Source organism: Pteropus vampyrus, unplaced genomic scaffold (assembly GCF_000151845.1).
Source record: "Pteropus vampyrus isolate Shadow unplaced genomic scaffold, Pvam_2.0 Scaffold98, whole genome shotgun sequence".
Taxonomy (NCBI): domain Eukaryota; kingdom Metazoa; phylum Chordata; class Mammalia; order Chiroptera; family Pteropodidae; genus Pteropus; species Pteropus vampyrus.
The window spans coordinates 413084-422601 of NW_011888879.1; the positions used below are offsets into that span (position 1 = coordinate 413084).

The following is a 9518-nucleotide window of genomic DNA, read 5'->3' on the forward strand; positions in this document are numbered from 1 at the left end:
GGTGGAAAATAGAGTCTTTGCAGATGTAATTAGTTAAGATAAGCTTATACTGGAATGGGATGGAGGGAGTTCTAAATCCAGTGACTGGTGTTATAAGAAGACAGCTTAAGTGGACAAATTACTAGAAAGATTGAATTAACAAAACTAACTCAAGAAGTAATAGAAAATCTGAAGAGAACAATAACAAGTAAAGAAAATGAATTGGTAACTAAAAATCTCACAAGGGAAAGCCCAAGCCCAGATGGCTTTACTGGTGAATTCTAATGTTTAAGGAAGAAAGATTACCAATCCTATAAAAATATTTTCATAAAATAAAGGAGGAAGAAACAATTCATGATGCATATCGTGAGACCAGTTTTACCCGGATATCAAAATGAGTCAAACACATCACAAAGAAAGGAAATTGCAGTCTAATTATTATTTGTGAATGTGTACACAAACTTTGTTAAGGAAATACTAGGAAACTGAATCCAACAGTGTTTGAAAAGGATGATACACCATGTTCCAGGAATGCAAAGATAGTTTAGTGCCCCTAAATCAATTACTATAGTATACGACATTAATCAAATAAATAACAAAAACCACATTGTTCCAGTACACAGAAAAAGCATTTGAAAAAATCTAGCATCCTTTAATGATAAAATTCTCAACACCTTAGAGATAAAAGAAACTTCTTCAACCTGATAAAGAGTATCTGCATGCTTCATCATGCTCACTGAAGAAAGGACTGACTGTTTCCCCCCAAGATGAGAAACAAAGCGAAGATGCTTTACCCTCTGACTGGGAACAAAGCAAGGATGTTTCACACTTGACGTGCTTGTGGTTCTTGATAGCATTGTAAAGCAAGAAAAAGTCATCCAGCTTGGAAAGAAAGAACTAAAACTTAATTTATTTGCATACATGTTCCTGAACATAGGCAATCCTAAGGCATTTAAATAAATTACTAGAATAAACAAGTTTAGCTAGATCAAGATACAAAAATCAATTGTATTTCTGTATATTAACAATGAACTATACAAAAATAAATTAAAAAAACAACTCTATTCCCAATAGTGTCAGAAAGAATAACATATGTAGGAATAAATTTAACAAAAAAGTGCAAGACATTACATTTCTGAAAGAAAGAATATCTAAATAAATTGAGATACTCCATGTTCATAGAAGACTCAATATTGTTATGGTGTCCATTCTTCCCAATTTGATCTATAGATTCAATATAATTTCTACTAAAATTCGAGCAAGGTTTTTGTACAAATTGACAAGCTGATCCTAAAATTTGTATGAAATTTTAAAGGACCTAGAAAGTCAAAATAACTTTGAAAAAGGACAATGATTGAAGGCTATTCAATTTTAAAACTTATAAAGCAATAGTACTCAGGACAGTGTGGTATTGGCATAAGGATAGATGTATAGATCAATGAAACAATTGAGAGTCCAAGAATAAACCTTTACATTTATGGTTAGTTGACAAAGGTACCACGGTGCTTCAATAGATGGTGCTGGGACAATTAAATATCCATATGCAAAATAATAATAATAATAATAAATCTTATATCCTTATCTCATGCCATATGCAAAATTTAACTCAAAATGAATTATTGGTTTAAATGTAAGAGCTAAAACTATAAAGCTTCTAAAAGATGAAAAGGGGAAATTTTTGTGACTTTGGTTTGGATAAATATTTCTTGGATATGACAACAAAAATGTAATACATAAAAGAAAAATAATAAATTGGACTTCATAAAAAGTAAAAACTACTGCTCTTCAGAAGACACCATTAAGAGAATGAAAAGAAGCCACAGAGGGAAAATATTTACAAATCATATTTGATAGAGAACTTATATCTGCATATATAAAGAACTCTTACAATTTGATAATAAGACAAATAGTCCAGTTATTTTAATGAATAAGAAGATATTTAAATCAACATTTAACCAAAGAAAACAAGCAATGGCTAATCTAGACATGAAAAGATGCTCCATAACATTAACTTTTAGGAAAATGCAAATTAAAACCACAATGAGATGTCACGACATACCCAGTAGACTGTTATAATAAAAAGATTGACATTACCATGTGTTGGTGAGAATGGGGAGAAACTGGAACCCTCCTACGTTGCTGATGGGAATATGAAATGGTACCGCCACTTTAGAGAAACAGTTTGGCAGTTTCTTAGAAAGTTAAAATAAATTTACCATTGGATCTAGCAATTTCATTTCTATAGATCTACCCAAGAAGAACATAAACATATGTATATACAAAGACATATGTGAAATTGGAAACAATCCAACTATCTATCAACTGGTGAACGGATAAATGCAATGTGGTATATCCATACAATGGAATGTTAGTCAGCAACTAAAAACAGACTACCGGATACATGCTACACATGGATGAACATCAAAAATATTATATTAAGAAACCAGATCAGAAGACTACATATTGTTTGAATCCATTTATATGAAATTTTCAGAAAAGGCAAATCTGTAGAGACAGTGGTTTCCTGGGGCAGGCAGGTCACAGTGGGGACTGACTGAAAATGGGCACACAGGAACTTTTCGTGCTGTTGCTAATGTTCTAAAACGGGACTTACGTGACACCAGCAATATATGTGGTGATTAAACAACATGCTCCTAAACAACTGAGTCAAAGAAGCAATTAAAAAGGAAGACAAAAACTGTTGTGTGACAAATGAGAATGGAAATGTACCATAAGAAAACTTATTGGATGCAGCAAAAGAGGGGAGCTCAGAGCAATAAATGCCTACATGAAGAACAAAATAAAAATCTTAAATAAGCATCCTAGCTTTATACTTCATGGAACAAGAAAAAGAACAAGCTAAGCCAAAAATTTGTAGGAGGAGAGAATTAATAATCTGAGTGGAAATAATGTGACAGAGCCCTAACAAAAACTCCGGATACCAAGGCTTGGGTGAGCTTCCCTGCCTGGCGATACTCAATGCATATTGTCACACATTTTTACTGAGAAACCCCAAATATGCAATTGATGTCAGAAATGAGAGTGGTCTTTGAGACCCTGGAAGATCCTTACAATGAAATACATTGAAATCATAAAAAATACTAAGGAATCTTTTACTGATCAGGAATGGACTCTGAGTTTTGTACACACAAATGGGGTGTAATATGTGTTAGCATTTATGGAAACAGTGGAGAAGGAAAGAACCTATTGACTTATTAGCCTGTAAATGAATACAAATATTTTTGGAAAGATACACAAGAAACTTGTAAGATTTGTTGTTGCCTTTGGGAAAAATTAGGTGACTGGTTGACAAGAATGAAAAGGTGACTTTTTAAAGGTTCAAACCATGTAAAAGTAATCACTACTCAAAAATAAGTAAATTTAAATAAAGTCTGTGTATCTCTATCTTATTGAAACAATCATTAATATGTTTGGGGTATTTTTTAGGACAAAAAAACGAAACGTCAAAAAAGAGAAGAAAGAAAAAGGAGGAAACAACCGCATTATCACCTTTCAAGGTAGCATGTACTTCATTTTATGGTACTTTTAGTATTTGGTTTGCATTTCCACTGGTTTGTCAAGATCACAATCATAGTGTCCAATATGTTAAAGAAAAAATTATCTAGATAATTTTGCTTGCTGGTTACATACAATGTTTATATACTTTAAAATTTAGATTTAAAATTTAGATTTAGATTTAAAATTTAGATTAGTAGAGCAGACCCACATGCTTCAAAACATCAAAAAATGCTAGTTGGTTTAGCTTAGTTTAGTTTTGCACTTGAAAAAGTACAAATTAGTACTTAAAAAATAGTCACGGGGTTGTCTAACCAATGCACTGTACACCTGAAACTAATTCAAAAAAATGCCCGTTGGATTATTTTTAATCTCTGTACCTGGAGAGAGATGACATACAGTGAGTTGCCTACTTTTAAATTTTATTTTAAAAAACATGTATTAACATATTTCATATAATGTTATTAGAGTCATTTAGTATAATTAAAATATAGAATTGTAAGTCTTTAGAAAAAAGAATCTGTTAAAAATAAAAAAATGTCCTATGACTCTCAAAATAAATATAAAAATGACAAAATTGATTTTCATTTTGTCTTTTATCTTATGTGGAACAGTTGGGGTGCCAGCTGCTCTTCTAAATCAGGTGCTTACAAATACATTTAGAAAATTTTTTACCTTGCTAAACATGATGTCCAAACTTGAATACTTCATATCTGTATTTGTGCTTACATTTATTTTTATATTTGTCCACACTTTTCTATGGGCTCGAAGAAGACAGAGGCTTCTAGAAAAAAAATACTGTCATAGGATACAAATTGGATGCATACCCAGAGCAATAATCTACTTCAAATTAGTAGACCATGCAGGCCTCCTCAAAGGAGATGATGGTATATGAGTGCAACTTTGAAGGACGAATGAGTTTTATTAGGGAGAAAAGAGGACAACGAGTATTCCAGGCTGTGAGAAAAGCACTAACAGGGGCATATAGTAACGAAAGTTCATTTTATTTCAGGATATTGGCAGTTGAAATTAGAGCACAAGACAAGAGATGGCATGTAGTAAAAAATTAGTTCAGAGAAGTAAGTAGTCTGGGCCAGTTTGGATTTTATTCTGTAGGGAACATTTGAACATCTTAAAACACTGGAATGACATTCTCTGTGTTCCAGGAAGATATATCAATATCAGAATGATTTGAAAAGAAGAAACCTATTGGAAGCTATTGCAGACTAGTGAGGAGAAGCATTAATTATAGATTATAGATTGGGTGAAATTATAGCCAATTATAGATTGGGTGAAAGACAATAATGGGGTTGAAAAAGAGAAAACAGAAGAGATACTACAAAGGCAGAATCTGTGTGACCTAATAACTGGATATGGAAAGTCTGGAAGGCATAGTTTTGTAGAAATTTGATGTTTTAGTGGGAGAAATCATATTAAAGAAACATCCTAAATGATTTTATTTCCCTAAATGTTGTTTTAATACTATGCACATAGTCCTTGAAGACAGTACAAATCCTAGATATTTAAAGTTTTACAGAACGGATGATGCTTTTAAAATATGTATAATTAATATTGGCGAGTTCCAGGCAGACCTGGCATGATACAAGTTTTCACACTCAGTGGAGGAGTGCTAAGTCACGGGTAACATCAACCCACCTTGGTGTGATTAGTGTCCTTATATGCCACATAATCAGCTGGTTAATTGTAGAGGAGAATCTGGCTACTACATACTAAACCTTATCAAGCTAGATAATTAAAGTCAGGCAGATAAAAGGTTTAAATATAGAAGGTCTATTTCCTAGGAATAAGGAAATACAGTTTAATATCTCAAAATAAAGACTGCATATAAAAAGGTATTTTTACAGTCCTATACTCCAGGAAACATTTCATTTATGTTTAATACACATTTCATCTGAAAAGTTCTAAATAATAATCACATTGCAAATATATTTATTTTGCAATAAATGTAAGGTAAATGGAATCATTTTTCTGAAAACTTTTCTTGGAGGCCACAATCTAATGTCTAATGTGAAAATTCTGTCATAAATTTTTTCATTAGAATGACACTCAATTATATAAATGACAGACTGAAATTTGCTATGCGACTGACCAGCTATTACAGGGATTTTAAAGAAATAAAAGTCATTAGCAATTATCTAAATCCTAGACCTTGGATGACATCCAAGGTGAATCATTGGATGTCATCTCAAAAACTAAAAAATAAAGTTTTAACCTCTCAATGCTTAGTATTGATAAAATGCAAACCTATCTCTCAGTCTTCCTCATCTCAATAAATTTATAACCCAGGCATTATCTGGAGATCATTTGTGATTCTTAGTTCTCTCTCACCGCTCCCCTACCATTACCACCACACACACACTCACTTAGTCACAGTTACTATAGGTATGCTCTCTTAAAAGACCTCACTTCCTTCACCTAAAAATTAAAAAATGAATCTTCAAATTCCCAGGCTCCCTTGCAGCTAAGAATGGCCATTTGGCACAATTTTGTCCAGTGATGTGAAGCAAAAGTCCCTAGCATACTTATAATGTTAAAAAACATAATTCCCATAAAATAGATTAGGGGCATATGCCAAAGTTTTATTTAACTCCTTTATTAGGTAATCAGCAAGATGACAAAGCTGGTTCAAAAAACAGATTTTTTAAATAGTAAATAGAGGTGGTAGTGGAAAAAAGAAATGCTGAGATAAGATTGTTAAATTTGATATTAAACTGATTGAAGATTTTATTACAGGGCAATAAAATCAAGGTTATCCTTTCTACTGAATAGAAAATAAAATCATTGCAATTCATCTATATTTTCTTTAAGTTAGCTTCCAGCTGTATCGAGTTATATATTATGTTGATGTGTGAGCTCTAATCCATAGTAAATACTGTGTCAAAGTTACAGTTTCTGGACAGCTGGATGACTGCCAGGCAGCCGCCTTAAACAGTGCTCTAGTGTGACATTAAAAGGGCATGCAGTTATCACTTTAACTTTATTTTTATGTTTTGAATAGTATTCATGAACACTCTGGACTTACTCAGAGTTGAAGCTTCTGCCGGTCCCCAGCTTTAGTCTGGGCAGCCTGCAGGGTTGGGGTCTCTTTCCCTTTCCCATTGCACTGGACCAGGTTAACTGGTTACAAGGGCACACCAACCTCTCACCGTTAGCCCAGCTGAGGGTGGGGTCTGACAGTCCAGGCAGCAGAGTTAACAGTGTAGTGGCATCAGATACTGCTGGGTAATGGGAGCCAGGCTGAAGAATAAACACGCTTGTGTGCTAAACATCACAGAGTAAGGTTCTATTTGTTCCTGAGAAGACAAAAACTATAGTATAGTGAGAGTAAATAAAATTAATTTTTTTTAAACGTTAAATGGCTAGACAATAGGAATTACCATTTCATATAGCCAAAGTATTATATCTATTATAATCTGTTGTATCTCACTAAAATATATGGTCAATTATTCAATCAAAGATAGTTCTATCAATTATATCTCAGTAAAATTTAATTAAAAATTTAAAAACAGACAATATATGGCTAAACAAAAGAATTTTTAAAAAAACTCTAAAATTTTACCTGGCAGTTGGCATTGGATTTTATTTTTGTAGAATTAGAAACTCTCTAATAAGCTTCACTCCTAATAAAATTTATGCAAAACTTACATTTAGTGCTTGATTGATTTGAAATAATTTAAGGTTGGAAGTTGCTGAATATTCTAACATTCAAAATAAGTACCCGAAATTTGCAAATCCAGGAAATTTACTATCAGTTATTTCCATTGCCATTCATTTATGCTCATTCTTTATAAATTCTCATTTGTGAGTTTTTTTTTCTGTAGACCTAGAGTAAACTAACTCATCATTTGAAATTTAGATTTTCATAGGTGCATTTTTTTTTTCTTCCATATTTTAGGCCACAGGAAATGGAGTTGATGAAATAAAGCTATTATATATAAAACATTTAATCTGATGATAAAACTTGATGATTAATTATATTATTAAAATTTAATGACTATGTATTATGAGTTTGAAGTAAAGCTCCAGTGTAAATTTAACTTATTTTTCAAGGTTTAATATGCTCTCATCTTAGCACAATGATGTCCAAAGTTTCTGTTTTCTACTCTAAGTATCAAGAAAAGTGTAAGTATATATAATAGAGCAAGTAGTGAATTTATTCTAATCAATTTTAATTTTTATCTGCAAAGGGTCTGAAACCAGGCTGAACTTCTTGATTTCCGAAACTTAGCCTTTTGGGGCAAGGTGGCCAAACGAGGATGCAGAGCCCAGCCCTGTGGAACCGACAGAAACATTGGAGGGCTCGGGAATGGGATGTCATTCACATCGTGTCTAGACCCCTGAGACCAAGCTTCACATCCTCTGTAACCACACAGTAAAGAGTTCGGAGATCACATTTTATTTACTGGTCTGCATCCAATATTTGAGAGCCTGAAGTACAAGCCAGTTGTGGCAACTTTAGGATGTTCATCCTGTATTCAAATATTTGCCAGGGAAGGAAGAGATTGAGTCTTTTTCTTGAATGTTACGCCTAATAATTTCATCTAAAATGCTCATACCAAAGTCCTACGCAAAGCAGAAGACTTACAGATGGTATGAAAAAAGTAAAGGCTTTTCCGTGCACTTCTTATTTAGCTCTTCTTCCCAAGTTTTATGTTACTGTTTTTCAGTAATCTCCCCTTCTTTCAGCAAGTGTCAGTTTTCATAATCTCAATATTTGTTTTGGAGCATGATATAACTCTAGATACTATGGTTATGTTTTCAACCAAAAGTTTTCCCTTCTCTAAAAATGATCACATTGTTTTATAAAATAAGAAAGGAGAGAGCAGTTCCCCAGATCAGCCTTTCATGTTGTCTCTTACGATTTGATACATTGTCAGGCTTTTTGCTCATTTGGGCTTATGGGTGACAATGTATCCAATCTAACCATGAACTTGAAGGTCTGGTTAGAAGTGAATGAGGGAAGAGAGGGTAGATTTTTTTGAATTGGAAGTAAAGGCAGTGTTATGTTGTTATTCAGGCATAAGAACTTAAAATAATCTTGAATACCGTTCTGTATTGAAGTTAGAGTTTAAGATGTTATTCATATTGCTATACAGTAGTATTGTTACTGAATTCAATTCATTAAAGAGTTTTTTCTCCAGTAATAATAACTCAAAGCAAAATTATAATAGGATTGTACTTAAATTAAGCATCTTTATCTTTGATTACAGAGAGATTTAACACATGACTATATATCATCCCTCCTCCCATATTGTCTTGGGCTTCTAGTATTTGTGTATCAAGAAAGTTATTTCCTTATATTTGAAATAATGACATTTCTGAAATGTACTAGCAGAGAACACAGATTTTTTTGTTTAATTTATTGAAGAAATAAAGGCATTTTAATTTACGAAAGAACTGTTTTCTTTTTTCCAGGAAAACTAATATTCATAATTGCGAGAGAGCCATGGTCTCTTCAAAAGCGTAAAATAAAATATAAAATATAGGCATTAGACATTAAAGTTTTTTTCAAAACTTTGTTTTAATCTGTAGGTTAGTTAAAATAGCTCACGTGGTTTCTGAAGGAGAGACCAACAGAAGTGGTGTGATGGAGATCTGAGGTCGTGTGTCACTTCTCTGCACTCTCCTAAATCCAAGCCTGCGTTTACCCGTATGGATAGTGTTTCTAATGGGTCAAATTATTTTTTAAAGCCTGATTCTAGAGAACTATAATGCTTTGTAGGATAAAAGTTAAATTTATGGACTCATGTAAAAAATTTTCAGAAAAGCAAGAGGTAGTTTTTGTTTTTTTTTTAATCACAATTGACATAGTATACTATATTGGTTTCAGATGTACAACATAGTGATTAGACATTTATATAACTTATGAAGTGATTACTCCAGTAAGTGTAGTACCCATCTGATAGCAAGAGGTAGTTTTAATGAAAAGAATATAAAAAGAGACTTTAAAATAGAAAAAACTGTGGCCTGCAGTCAGGAGACCACGCTTGTCCCTACAGACT

At 32.7% G+C, this 9518-nt stretch overlaps 1 long non-coding RNA gene across 2 annotated transcripts in view; it reads left to right on the forward strand.

Moving 5' to 3' along the window:
• Nucleotides 1–8910, forward strand: part of LOC105295003 — a 26290-nt gene extending 17380 nt beyond the window's left edge. The window contains exons 5-6 of one of the 2 annotated variants that reach the window (XR_002781398.1): nt 3427–3497; nt 7704–8910. This is a non-coding gene — a long non-coding RNA (uncharacterized LOC105295003). The remainder of the gene's footprint in view (nt 1–3426; nt 3498–7703) is intronic. The other variant, XR_896112.2, reaches the window with a different exon arrangement.
• The last annotated feature ends 608 nt before the right edge of the window (nt 8911–9518 follow it).